Below are 13,868 nucleotides of genomic sequence, written 5' to 3' on the forward strand. Positions count from 1 at the left end.
TCCATCTTGAACCCAGTGAAGAGAGGGGAGAAAAAGCTAGGAGATCTAGCTTTAGAATGAACCGTGGGTCAGAAGACTGGGGTTCTAATACCAGCCAAGACACTCATTTGCTGAGTAACTTGGAGTAGATACTCAACTTCACTAAGACTGTTTGCTTTTCTATAAGATGGAGAGGTTGGTCTAGTTCAGTGAACTTCAAATCTTTGTCTTTTATTTTTTCAAAGCTGCATAACATTTCTCCAAAGAAAATCACAAGTCAGAGCAGAGCGGCCCTGGTTAAGGTGGGGACCTCACACGTAGACACATTTATTCCCTTCGTGGTAGCTGCTGAGAAGCCACCAAGAAACCCAGGGCTTCACAGAGCACCAGCTGAAAACCACAAAGCTAGAGCACTTGACAAGGGTGACCAGCCACCCCAAAGCCACTCCTCACTGTCCCTTTTCTCTTTACCTCAATGTAGAGGCTGGAAAATTAAAAGAATGAAAAGTAATACTGAGTGATAGAGATTTAACTAAAGATATCAATCAAAACAAAGGAGGGATTTATATCTCACAACCCCCAGCAAACTTCTTAATATCCTCATTGGATATGGGGATAGACCGACTGCAAAACAGCCACAATCTCCACCCACCCAGTATCCACACCCTCTGCAATGCAACTTTGTAATTCCTCCCATAAAGAAATAGAATTGATTTCCACACCCTTTGAATATGTGCTTTTGAGAGTTGCTTTGAACAATATTTAGTGGAAGTGATAGCATGCCAGCTTCAAGTTTCGGTCTTAAGAATCCTTGTATCTTCTCCTCTGTCTGTTAGAACCCTGCTACTGCCCTGAGACCGGCCTGGGTTAGTCTGCTGGGGAATGAGAGGTCACATGGAGCAGAGCTGACTCATCCCAGCTGAGCCCACGACAGAGCAGCCGGCCCCCAGCCGACTGCCTGAAGCCACATGAGCAAAGAGACTCATGAGAAATAACAAATGGTGGTTGTTTTACAGCATACATTTTAGGGTAGTCTATTTCTGTTCCAGCTATCTATTGCTGAGTAACAAAGCATCCCAAAGCTCAGTGGCTTAAAACAATTTAGCACATACTAATTTATTATGATCTCCATGGTTCTGTGCCTTGACTAGTCTCAGCTGGGTGATTCCCACTTGGGGTCTTTCACGTGATTAGAGTCAGAGGTCAGCTGGGGCCACAGCCATCGGAAGGTTCGACTAGACTGGGTGTCTGAGATGGCTCGTGTGGACGCCTGGCACTTGATGCTGGCTGTCGCCTAGGGGCTCAGCTGCGGCTGTTGACTGTGTGTGACATCTCCACGTGGTGTGGGCTTCTCACAACATGGCCACTGGGTTCGAAAGGGTTGTAAGAGGAAGCTGCCAGGCCAGCTAAGGGCCATGCCAGCTCTGGTATGGCATCGCTTCCTCCATATTTTACTGGTCAAAACAGTTATAGGGTCCCCCCAGATTCAAGAGGGTAAAGAAATAGATGTTACCTCTTGATGGGGAAATGGCAAGATCACATTTCAAAAGAGAATGTAGGATGAGAGATACTGTTGGAACCATCTTTTTTTTTTTAACCTTTTTTTCCTTTATTTATTTATTTATGGCTGCGTTGGGTCTTAGCTGCTGCACACAGGATCTTTTGTTGAAGCGTGCGGGCTTCTCTCTAGTTGCGGGGCACAGGCTCCAGAGCGCGTGGGTTCCAGGGGGCATGGGCTCTGTAATTGCGGTGCGCAGGCTTAGTCGCTCCGCAGCATGTGGGATCTTAGTTCCCCGACCAGGGATCAAACCCGTGTCCCCTGCATTGGAAGGCAGATTCTTAACTACTGGACCACCAGGGAAGTCCCAGGACCATCTTTGGGAAATAAAATCTGCCATAGCTGAAGAGCATTATCGTGGCAAAGGATAAAAGGACAGAATTGTTTTACATGCTTCCTTCTTCCCTACAGCACTGCTTTCTGTCCATCCTCTCACATAACCCCACAGAGACTGGCAAGCACTGAGCAACTGGAGAGGAAGACCAGCAGAGCCCCTCTGAGCATTATCAACTTCTCTGGGCTCAGCAGGAAAGAATGCAGAGACTGAACAATGATCTCTGCCTGCCAAGAGCCAAGAGGGGACAAGGGGGCCCAACTGGGAGGTATTAGCTGGTCCCCTTTACCCCTCTGTACCTGGGTTTTCTCTTTTTCATTTTTCTAAGTGCTATTCAGCATGGGAATGAGGAAATGTAATTGTCTAATTTAAAAAGTGAATTAATAGAGTCAATGCTAGTTAAGTGCTTTGTCAATACCTGGTGCCGTGGAGGGGAAAATCAGACGATTAACAGGTTCAAGTTGATTCTCACCTTGTTACCCATACAGTGAGGCTGAAGATGTCAGTCTCTGCTTGCCTGAGCCAGGCCCACCTGCAGAGGCTGGAGATCTTCAACTGCCCTCTTTACCTTCTCCCAGGACCATCACCCAGTGAATAAGATCCCCATCTGTGCAATGGGAGAGGGAAGATTGATATCTGTGTTCATGACCCAAGTGGTCCTGAGGAAGCCCCTACGTAGGGACCCCACCTGTCTTCTCAGCTCCAGCCTTTCCCCAGCTCAATCTGAGGGACCGGGCGTTTGCTCCAAGTCTCACAGGTTTCCCAGTGACTGGGGAGTCCCCTGGGCCCCACTTAGCTGGGACTTTAAGCTCTCGCTCACTTCTCTCATCTTTCCCCTTGTAGGCAGGATCCTGCTCCTAAATCCAAAACCACTTCCTGTTTCAAAAGTCCCCTCAGAATTGAGACGCTGCTGCCCACCTAATGACAAAGGCCAGAGACTCTTCCTGCCAGAGCCCCTGCCAGGTCTACAGCCAGCCGTCACCTCCCCGGAGGGCCCAGCCCTGCTACCCCTGTTCCGAGTGCTGGTAGCTGAGCCCAGCAGGTCACGACAGGAAGCTCGCAGCTGCCTCCCACGCTGACTTGGGCTTTGGCACCAACATCCTGTCTGCCCTATTTCCTAATGATGGGTAAACTGGACTGGTTTTTTAATTAAGCCCATACCCCGGAGAACCCAGGGGAAGAGACAGCCTCATAGAACTTCAGCAGCTATCAGAGCAGGGCGGAGTGCTGGGGAGCTGGGAGCAGGAAAGAGGAAGGTGAAAGTGAAGTCCGAAGTCCAGAGTGGTTCCTTCCCGGCTGAGGTAATGCGCCTTTTGTAATGAGTAGCTCACCTGCCCTCTGTGCTCACAGAGAAATCAGCCACTCCCGGCAGCTGCCACAGCTACACCCACTGCCCATACACACCCATCCCATCCATCCATCCGTCCACTGAGCAGTGGGGAGCATCTTTGAACAACACCCCGCAAATCAAGCAAAATAAAGGGAATTATATCCACTGTAATATGTACATATAATAGAATATCTGAACAGAGGAAATAAAATTTCAGGAGTTCCACGCTTAGAGATAAATAATTTCTATATTCCGGAAGAGGTTTTTTGTTTTGGGTTCTTTTTCTTAAAATAATGTTTAACCAAATTATACTCTTCAGATCATCTCTTTGGTGCTCCCTTTGGTCTTTAGCTGAGCCCTTCTCCCAGGCTACAGAGGTCATGGGGGCGACATGGCTTTTCTGTCCCCATCTTAAAGGGCAGGGCTACCTTGGTTATTGGGCTCAGGATTCTCCCCTTCACCCTACACCCCCTAGGCCTCAAAGAACCATGCCTCCCCCTTCAGAGAGGATCCTCAGCTGTGAAAGTCTGCCCTCCTTCTCCTCTCCTTCCTCCCAGGGTAAACAAGAGCACTCTGGCAAGACAGCTGCAATGGGGCTTCTAGACTCCCAGGACCCCAGGATGCAGACTCTAGGAAAGGGAGAAGGAGGGCAGGCCTGGAGCTTCCAACTCTACCTGCCTCCCTCCCTCTGCTCTCCCTTGTCTTTCTCTCTCGGCTTCCTCCTTCCCTCCTCTTCCTGCTGCCCTCCCTCCTCTCCTCCCTTCCATAACAGGCAGAAGTGGGTATATGGCACTGGACTTGGATACCACAGTCACAGGTAGATAGAGGTCGGCTCACAATTCCATCATAGACTGTCTGTGTGACCTTGATTGGATGAGTCACTTTAGCTCCCTGAGCCTTTATGGAGATGATAATGCCACTGAGGTGAGGACTAAATGGGTTCAGATCTTAAGTATTTAACCCAGGGCCTGACACAGGATACATTATTCATGAATGTTCACCAACCTAATGTGCATCAGGTAAGCACCTATTGTGCGCCAGATACCAAGGGCCCAGAAGGGAGCAGGGAGAAGTCTTTTAAAAAGTCTTTGTTTTAATCTCTTTATAATATATTGTAATGATCATTTTTATAAAAGGTGTAAGGAAACTAAGTAGCTTCCACTGCCCGGCACTCAGGGACCAGATTTCAAGGGCTTCTGCACACTTAACAACACAGAGTAGACTGGTGGCTGGAATGAAGTCAAAACCAGATCCTGCAGCAAATTATATCTCCATTCAGGCTACAGAGCTAATTGGTTTGCATAAAATCTACCATTTCTCCAGGAGGCGGCAATCTCTAAAACAGGAGGAGATCACAAGTCTGATGGCCTGCACTTCTATCTTGGAAGACAGCAAGCTCAGAGCCCTGTGCAGGCCTGCAGAGCCACCGGTGTTGGGCTGTTCAAGGGTCCCGGGAAATGCCTTCTCCAGAGAGGTTAGGCTAGTTTCGCTGGCCGTGCCGGCTCTGACTAATGTGGGAGCTGCCTAAAGGGCCAGGTTGGGAAGGAAGCCGAGAGCCCCAGGCTCGGAGGTCCTGCTTTGGCGGACCAGCACTACCTGCCCCTGTGGGATTAGGAAGTGGGAGCTTGTTTACCATCCCTGGGTTAGCCAAACCTCAGCAATCAGTTTGAAGAGCTTACTTTCATTTCCTGCTATTCGACTCTGCTCACACCCAGTGATCACTTTCTAGATGCTCTTTACTCTTCCACTGGGGATTTCTTTGGGAATGACGCTCTGCGGTTCACCGCCACATCCCACACAAAAGGAAACCTGAATCAATGGAGAGCTCTACCCGACCCATGGATTGGATGATCCAGTACCATAAATATGAGGATGTCTCCCAAATTAATATACGCGTCTAATGAAATGCCCATCAAAATCTCAGTAAGGATTATCCTAGACCTTCACAAGCTGGATCTAAAATTCATATGGAAGAGAAAAGGCCAAAGAATGGCCAAAATGATTTTGAAGAAGAACAAGGAGGAGAGACCGACTCTACCAGTTATTGAGACCTATTACAAAGCCATTCACATAAAGGAATTAGTGCAGGAATGGACAAATAGACCAATGAAATAGAACAGAGGGCCCAGAAATATACTCACATGTATCTGAATACCTGATACATGACAGAGGTGACATTAATAAGGAAAGGACAGACCATTCAATAAACAATGTTGGGTAATTGGTTATCCACATGGAAAAGTCAAAATTCAAGATGGAATGCAATTGAGATTGACATATATACACTACTATATATAAAATAGATAACTAATAAGAACCTACTGTATAGCACAGGGAACTCTCCTCAATACTCCATAATGACTTATATGGAAAAGAATCTAAAAAAGAGTGGATATATGTATATGTATAACTGATTCACTCTGCTGTACAGCAGAAACACAACATTGTAAATCAACTATACTCTGATAAAAATTAATTACAAAAAAAGCAGAAAACAAAAAGTGGAATGCAAAATAAAAACAATTTTTTTTAAAGTAGTATGTAAAACTTTTTGGAAGAGACTGTAAACATAAGAGAATAGATTTATGACATTGGGATAAGGAAATGTATTTTAAAATAGAGAATAGCAAACCCACAAGCCATAAAGGAAACAATAAATTTGCCTAAGTTAAGATTACAACTATTGTTCAAGAAAAGACACAATAAACCAAGTAAAAAGACTCCTCACAAACTCTATCCAGAATATATCAAGAACTCCCACAATCAGTAAGGAAAAGGCCACCCAGGAGGATAATCAACAAAGGGTATGAATTAGAAATTCACAAATAAATGACACCAGGTGTCCAATAAACATAAGAAGCTTCACCTTCACAGTAATTGGGGAAATGCACATTCAAATCACAATGAGGTATCATTTCATCCCCATCAGACTGGCAAGACCTTTAAAGTGTGGGCAGCAGTGGTTCATGCTGGATAGAACGGCCAAGATGAGAGTAAATGGTACAACCACTTTGGAGAGCAATGTGTTACTAGTGAATAAAGTTGAGAAGGAATATTCCTTATGATCCAGAAATACCAATTCTAGATTTACAGGACAACTCTTATACATGTACACAAAGAGACATATGTAAGAATGTTTTGCAATATCAATTATAGAAGCAAAAAAAATCTATCAACAGGGGAATGAGCAAATAAAGCATGGTGTATTCACTCAATGGTGTGCTACTCAACAGTCGAAACAAATTAGCATATCCTCATGAGTAAATCTCAAATATCAACATGGATAAATTTCAAAAACATAATGTTAAGAGAAAAAACAAACTGTCATTTCATATAGTATGAATCTATATCAAGTTAACATGTTTAAAAATGTGAAAAACAGCACAAAACATTGTTTAGAAATACATGCTTATGTAGGAAAAGTATAAAAACATATTAGAATGACAAACATTAAATTCATGAGGAAATAGATGCCTTTAACAGCACGTATTAACTATAATATTTATGTTTTTAAAAAGAAAAAATTCATCTGAAGCAAGTATGGCAAAATAAGATTCATTAAAGCTGTATGGTGGGTACATGAGTGCTTGGTGTGTTATACTTTATTTTCTTATGTTTGAAATATTAGGGGGAAAGCCCTCAGGTCCCTGGTCTCTGAGTTCCCCAAAATGCATGGTTATGGTTTGGGAAAGCAAAAGGCAGAAATGTTTTTTGCCCTTGTATTATATCCAGTAGTGTTCCTAGAGATTGTGCATCTCCTTAACGCACTTCTCACCTACAATGTTCAATGACTTCGAAATCACCAGTGCAGCACCAGCTCAGTGCCATGCACTGAGGAAACAAAAATTAAGAGCGGTCCCTCTTCTATGTAGGAGCTTGTAGGCTATTAGAGGAGACAGGCAGGTGAAGGATCTTACTGTGATAAATGCTAAAACTGAGGTGTGCTTAAATGTTTATGGTTTTATTATTTTTTTTAAAAAAGTGTGGGATACCACAGTAGGAGGGAGTGATTCATAATTCATTCTGCCAAGGGGGTGGGTACAGAGAAAGCAAGGAGCTGGGCTTTGAAAATTGAGTAGGAGTTTGCAAGACAAAGAGGATGAGGAGAGTATAGAATGAGAAAAGCAAACAAGGCTTGGAGTGCCTGTTGTGTTACAGGGCTGGAGGGCAGCATCCTGATTGGACGTGTGCTTCAGAAAGAACCTTCTGGCAGTGGTAGAGGATGGAAAACCCGAATGAAGGCAGGGAGGTTGGTTAGGAAGCCATTGAAAAACTGTTTCAATGGGAGGTGGTGAAAACCTTAACTACGACACAGTGATTTTCGTTATAGTTTCCCTGCAAAACTACAAATTAACTGAAGGTGGGGCAATGGCTTAATCGGCTTTTGTTTATCTGTGTGTACCCCACCGCTCCTACAGTTGTACCCTGCATATGATAGGAGCTCAATGAATACAAGTTGGTGGAAGGGAGGGGGGCAGGAAGCAGGCAGCCTGTCCTTTGCCCCCTCCTTTGGCAGATAAGAAGGCTGACAGTAGGAGAGCAGGAGTGATGTTTTCAAGGACATCCTTAGCTAGAAGCTTACTGTCTCCCCCTAAAACAGCAAAGAGCCCTGCCCAAAAACCACTCTGCTAACAAATTAACAAGCACGTAGGTTTTTTTTTTGTTTTTTTATAAACTATCATCGTGGAGATAGTTTTTTTTTTTTTTTTAAATTGTATTTATTCATTGATTGATTTTTGGCTGCGTTGGGTCTTCATTGCTTTGTGTGGGCTTTCTCTAGTTGCGGTGAGCGGGGGCTATTCCTCGTTGCAGTGCGCGGGCTTCTCATTGTTGTGGCTTCTCTTGTTGCAGAGCACGGGCTCTAGGCACCTGGGCTTCAGTAGTTGTGGCACGTGGGCTCAGTAGTTGTGACTCTCAGGCTCTAGAGCACAGGCTCAGTAGTTGTGGCGCATGGGCTTAGTTGCTCCGAGGCATGTGAGATCTTCCCCGGCCAGGGCTCGAACCCGTGTCCCCTGCATTGGCAGGTGGATTCTTAATCACTGCGCCACCAGGGAAGTCCCCCCAAGCACGTAGGTTTTTAAAGACAAAGCCTAGACAGGTAAATTTCCATTACAACCAATAAATCTGTGTTCTTCATGAGGAAGTGTTTTCTTTTCCCCTTAGGCAGAAAAAGAGTTCCTTTAAAACAGGCTAAATTCCCTGAGAAGAATAATACAAAACAATAGCCCTTTACCTGGCCTGAATCCAAATAACAGGCTCTATTCAGGTGACTCTGAAAACACCTGATTGTGTGCCGTTGGCACTGTGAGCAGGGCAAGCCCAGCAGTAATGAGACCTTTACAAGTCTTTTGTTCTGCCACCGAGCAGTAATTGGCTCTGCACCCCAACATAGTAAACTTCCAGCCACCTGAACAAAATTAACCTGCATTAACAGGCTGCATGCAAAGCAAAACCACCTCCACAGAGCACACAGGTATGAAGATCTCCGCACCCATCCTCTCCGTGATTCCTCTGGCCTGGAGGGAGACCCAGTTCTCTGGTAGGAATAAATGAATGAATGAAGGTAGAGGCTGACACTTATTGCGTGCTTGCTGTGTACCAAGCAATGTTCTGAGAATTTTACCTGTATTAACCCTGAACTCCCGACAACATCACTGTGATGTAAGCGCTATCGTTATTAACATTTTATAGATGAGGAAAGAAGGCCCAGAGCAGTTGAATACCTACCTGGGTCCCATCGAACCAGGATTTGGACAAAGGCACTCTGGTTCCAGAGCCTGAACTTTCTTATACTTTGTACTCAGTACAAGGTGCCTTGAAGGAAAAAAATACGTATGAAGATGGTATGAACCTGTCCCATTCATTCATCCATTTGTTCATTATTTAATACTTACTGAGGGCTTACCGTGTGCAAGGCAGAGGGGATAAAAAACATGAATCTTGCCATTAAGATGCTCTGAGCCCAAAGACAGAGCCAGGCCAGGAATATGGCGGCATGAAGAACTCTGGTAAATTGGGAGGTGCGGAGCTGGGGAAGCAAAGATGAAGCAGCTTGCTTTGCTTAAAGTGGTTCCCATGCTTCACTCTGCACTGAAATCACCTGAGATCTTTAAAAATGACTGAAGCCTGGCTCCCACCCCCAGTCGTTATGATTTAATTGGCACTGGGAGTTTGAAAAAGCTCCCCAGGTGATTCTAATGTTCAGCAAAATTTGGGAAACACTGGCTTAAAGGGTCATAAATTGGTTTGCAAGTAACACAAAACCTAACTCGAACTATCTTAAGCAAAAAAAGAAAAGAAAAGGAGGGGCACGTGGCTGAATGTATTGGCTTACATTTAAAAAAGGGACAAAGACAAAAGGTACAAACTTCCAGTTATAACATAAATGAGTCATGGAGGCGTAATGTACAGCATGGTGACTATAATTAATGATACTGTATTATGTATTTGAAAGTTGCTGAGAGATTAGATCTTAAAAGCCCTTATCACAAGAAAAAAAATTTTTTTGTAACTATATATGGTGACAAATGTTAACTAGACCATCATTTCACAATATATAAATATCTAATCATTATGTTGTACACCCAAAACTAATATAATGTTATATGTCAATTATACCTCAATTTTTAAAAAAAGGAGAGAGAGAGACAAAGGGTATATGGTTTTGAGGGTTTGATCCAAGCCTCAGAAGATGTCACCAGAGTGAGATTTTCCTCTTTCCCCAGTGATGGCTGTATTCACAGGCTCCCCTTGGTTGCAAGATGTAGCAGTTCTGGTCTCTGTACCATGTTTCTTCATGTCTATTGCAAAGAAGAGGTCTGATTTCCTCTTAGCTCAAATAAAGCCCAGAATTGCATTTCATTGACTGACTGGGACTTGAACCAATTACTCGGGCCGGAGAGGTGGAGACTGCTGATTGGCTCAGGCTGGGTCATGTGTCCCATCTCTGGGGCCAGAAATTAGAGGCAGCTTCACCTAGAAGCCCATGGTGCAGAGTGGAGGATTTGCGGCACATCCTGGCATGTTCTGGGAGCTGAGGGTCAGGAGGTAGTCAGGGCCAGATAGGATGTGGGTGTATTTTCTAAGGAGACAGGGATGTTTACAGAGGAGAACGAAATGATCACTTTTGTATTTTAAGAATATAACTTCCCTGGTGGTCCAGTGGTTAAGACTCTGCCCTTCCAATGCAGGGGGCACAGGTTCTATCCCTGGTCGGGGAAGTTCCACATGCTGTATGGTGTGGCCAAAAAAAAAAAAAAAAAAAAAAAAAAAAGACTACAACTCTGACAGTTATGGAAAGGATGTATGTGACTAAACAGGTTATTGTAGTTGTTGAGAGAAGAGAGGTTGGGGACCTGAACTAAGTGGCCATAAGCGTGGATAGGTGGGAGGGGACTCAGGAGATGTCTCTGAACTATATTAACGGAATCTGTTATCCAGTTGGAAAAAAAATTTAGAAAAAGAGAGAAATCGCAGACGACTGAAAATTCTAGTTTGAGAAATTGGGTTGTTGGAATACCATTAGTGAAGTTAGGAATATAGATCATTACGTGGGTTTTGGACAGTTTTTGGACGTGTTGAATTTGAGATGTGTCGAGGAAGCAGGGGCAATGGATGCGATCGCCCAAGGAGAGAGATGGAGGCAGAAGAGTGGGAAGAACACTTGCCAGCACGGGGGTGGGGGTGGGGGGGCCAGAGAGAGGGACAGGGGTGTTTTAGGAACAAAGGAAAGAGGATTTGAAGAAGGATGCTAATCCACAGCATCATGTGGTACCACAATATCGGTATTAAGGAGGGTGAAGGCTGGAAATAGAACACGGATTTGACAACCAGGAGGCCCCGGTCACCCAACAAGAGCCTGGGTACAGGGTGTAGGGTGAGGGAGCCCGGAGGATGCAGACAGACCAAGCATGGATGGATCACTCTTCAAGTCCGATGATGAGACCGTGAGAGCCGTGGCGAAAGGAGCTGTGTCAAATCATTTTCATGTTTGTTTTGTAGTTTTCTGTTGTTATTAGTTTTGTTTCCTCTTTCTAAGTTTGATTTGGTCTGTTTGATGAGAGAGGTGTGACCAAGCTGTCAGGAAAAAAAATTAAAAGAGAGAGAAAGGCTGAAGAGAAAGTGATTTTCCATAGAGACTGAAAGCAGATAAGTGGTTACCAGGGGCTGGAGAGAGGGAGAGGGAGAGGGATGGCTTAATGGGTGTGAGGTTTCCTTTTGAGGTGATAAAAATGTTCTGGAACTGGATAGTGGTGATAGTTGTACAACAGTGTAAATTTACTAAATCCACTGAGTTTTACACTTTGAAATGGTTGAAATGGTGAATTTTTTGTTATGTGTATTTTAAATGCCCCATTCCCCAGACACACACAGACATACACACGCACACACACATAGTGATTTTATATACCTTGCTTGGTGGGTTTTATGTGGATCATTTCATTTAATCCTAACAACAAAAATTAATACAAACAAAATTAATACAACGTTGTAACTACTTGATTATTCCCATTTTACACAAGAGAAAACTGAGGTTCAGAGAGATTGATTATTTTATCCAAGATCACACAGCTAGATTAGAGATTCCAATCCAAGCTGATTTAACTACAAAGCCCAAACTCTTAAACCCTCTCTCATACTGCCTCTATAGCTACACGATTTCATAGCTGTATATATTGATAATATGAATGGATCCATATTCAAGGTGTTGATGATCCAAATCTCTGAGTGATAAGATTATATAGTTTATATTATTCTTTTTGATTGGGCACAGTTTTTGTTTAAAAAAAGATAAAGACTCTTTTTATTTTTATTTTATTTTATTATTATTATTTTTTTCCCTTTCATCACTTTAAATATATATTGCCACTCTCTTCTGGCCTTCAGAGTTTCTGCTGAAAAATCAGCTGATAACATTATGGGGATTCCCTCATTAAGGGTTGTTAGGTGTACTTAACAGGAAGAATAGGGGAAAAATTCACCCACTCCATCTTCCCAGAAAAAGCCTATTTTTTTTTTTTTTTTTTTATAAATTTATTTATTTATTTATTTATTTATGGCTGTGTTGGGTCTTCGTTTCTGTGCGAGGGCCCCCTCCAGTCGCGGCAAGTGGGGGCCACTCTTCACCGCGGTGCGCGGGCCCCTCACCGCCGCGGCCCCCCCCGTTGCGGAGCACAGGCTCCAGACGCGCAGGCCCAGCAGTCGCGGCTCACGGGCCCAGCTGCTCCGCGGCATGTGGGATCCTCCCAGACCAGGGCTCGAACCCGTGTCCCCTGCACCGGCAGGCGGACTCTCAACCACTGCGCCACCAGGGAAGCCCAAAAAGCCTATTTTTAATATAAGGAAGAAAAAGATTCTAGAGATACAGCACTTCTCTGAAGGAGACATTAAGGAAACAACTAGAGAGATGTAAAACTTCACAGGGACACAGGTGAGTCTATTTGCAGAATGTGGAAGGAACATGAACCAAGGCAACAAGGAAGAAGGGGGTGACCCAGGGCACAGTCTACAAGGGAGTGACTGTCATTTGTGGGTGGAAAGGAAGAGAGGGAACAGCAGGCATGAAGCCCTGAGGCCAGGAGTGGGAGGGTCTGGATCCAATCGGGCCATGTTTCATGGCATCTCTTTCCCAGGCCTCTGCCCCCCTCCCAGGTCCTCCTTCTCCTACTGAGTGAACAACGCATCATAAATTTGCTTTACTCCTTGCTGTCCACAGGCAGCCACAGCCTTGTTCTGAGATGCTTTCCTCAGTGCTCAGCGGAATAGAAAACCTCGAGGGCTGGCCTCCCAGGCATTCTTAGAAGGCCACTGCAGCCATGCCTTCCTGCTTTGTCCCGGGATCCTGTGACTCGGGCACAAACCCAGAGCAGTCCTCACTCAATCACTTCTTTGATTTTCACCCAGTTGGACTGTCAGGGCTTGTTGGCCAGTGGGAGGGTGCTGAGTGGTGAACTGCGCAGAGAAACAACGATTGCATTTCTTTGGGCCAAAAGTCAAATTTCTTTTCTGACATGCCTATGCAGAGAGGGATCAGACCCCTTCAGATGAGACCAGTTTGCCTAACGAACACCTTGCCTGATGACCAGCAGGTCTACAACTTATGCCCTCTTGACAGTGTTTTTACGTCTTTGGGGCTGCACCCATCCCTTTTTTTTTTCGCCATGTGTTTGGCATGTTAAACATTTTAAACTAGCGTGTCTAAGAGTCTTTCCTATTTCTTTTTTTTTTTTTTTTTTTTGAGCCTCACAGCATGGCGTGTGGGATCGTTGTTCCCCGACCAGGAACTGAATCCGGGCCACCCCAGTGAAAGTGCCAAGTCCTAACCACTGGACTGCCAGAGAATTCCCTTCCTTTTTCTAATAAGAATATATCACATTTGCAGTAATTTTATAATTAATGAGATACGTGCTTCCGATAAGTTTCAGAGTGACCAAGTGGTCAGAGCTTAGGCTCAGGAGCTGGACAGACCAGAGTTTAAATCCTAGTTCTGCCAGATACTAGGACACGGTATTTAACCTTCTTGATCTTTGGTTCCTCCAGGTGTGATGGTTAATTTTATGTGTCAACTTGACAGGTCACAGGGTACTCCGATATTTGGTTAAATACTAGGTGTGTCTGTGAATGTGTGTCTGTGAGTGTGTCTGTGTGTGAGTGAGTGTGTTTTTGGA

Source organism: Balaenoptera musculus, chromosome 8 (genome assembly GCF_009873245.2).
Source record: "Balaenoptera musculus isolate JJ_BM4_2016_0621 chromosome 8, mBalMus1.pri.v3, whole genome shotgun sequence".
In the NCBI taxonomy this organism is placed as follows: Eukaryota; Metazoa; Chordata; class Mammalia; order Artiodactyla; family Balaenopteridae; genus Balaenoptera; species Balaenoptera musculus.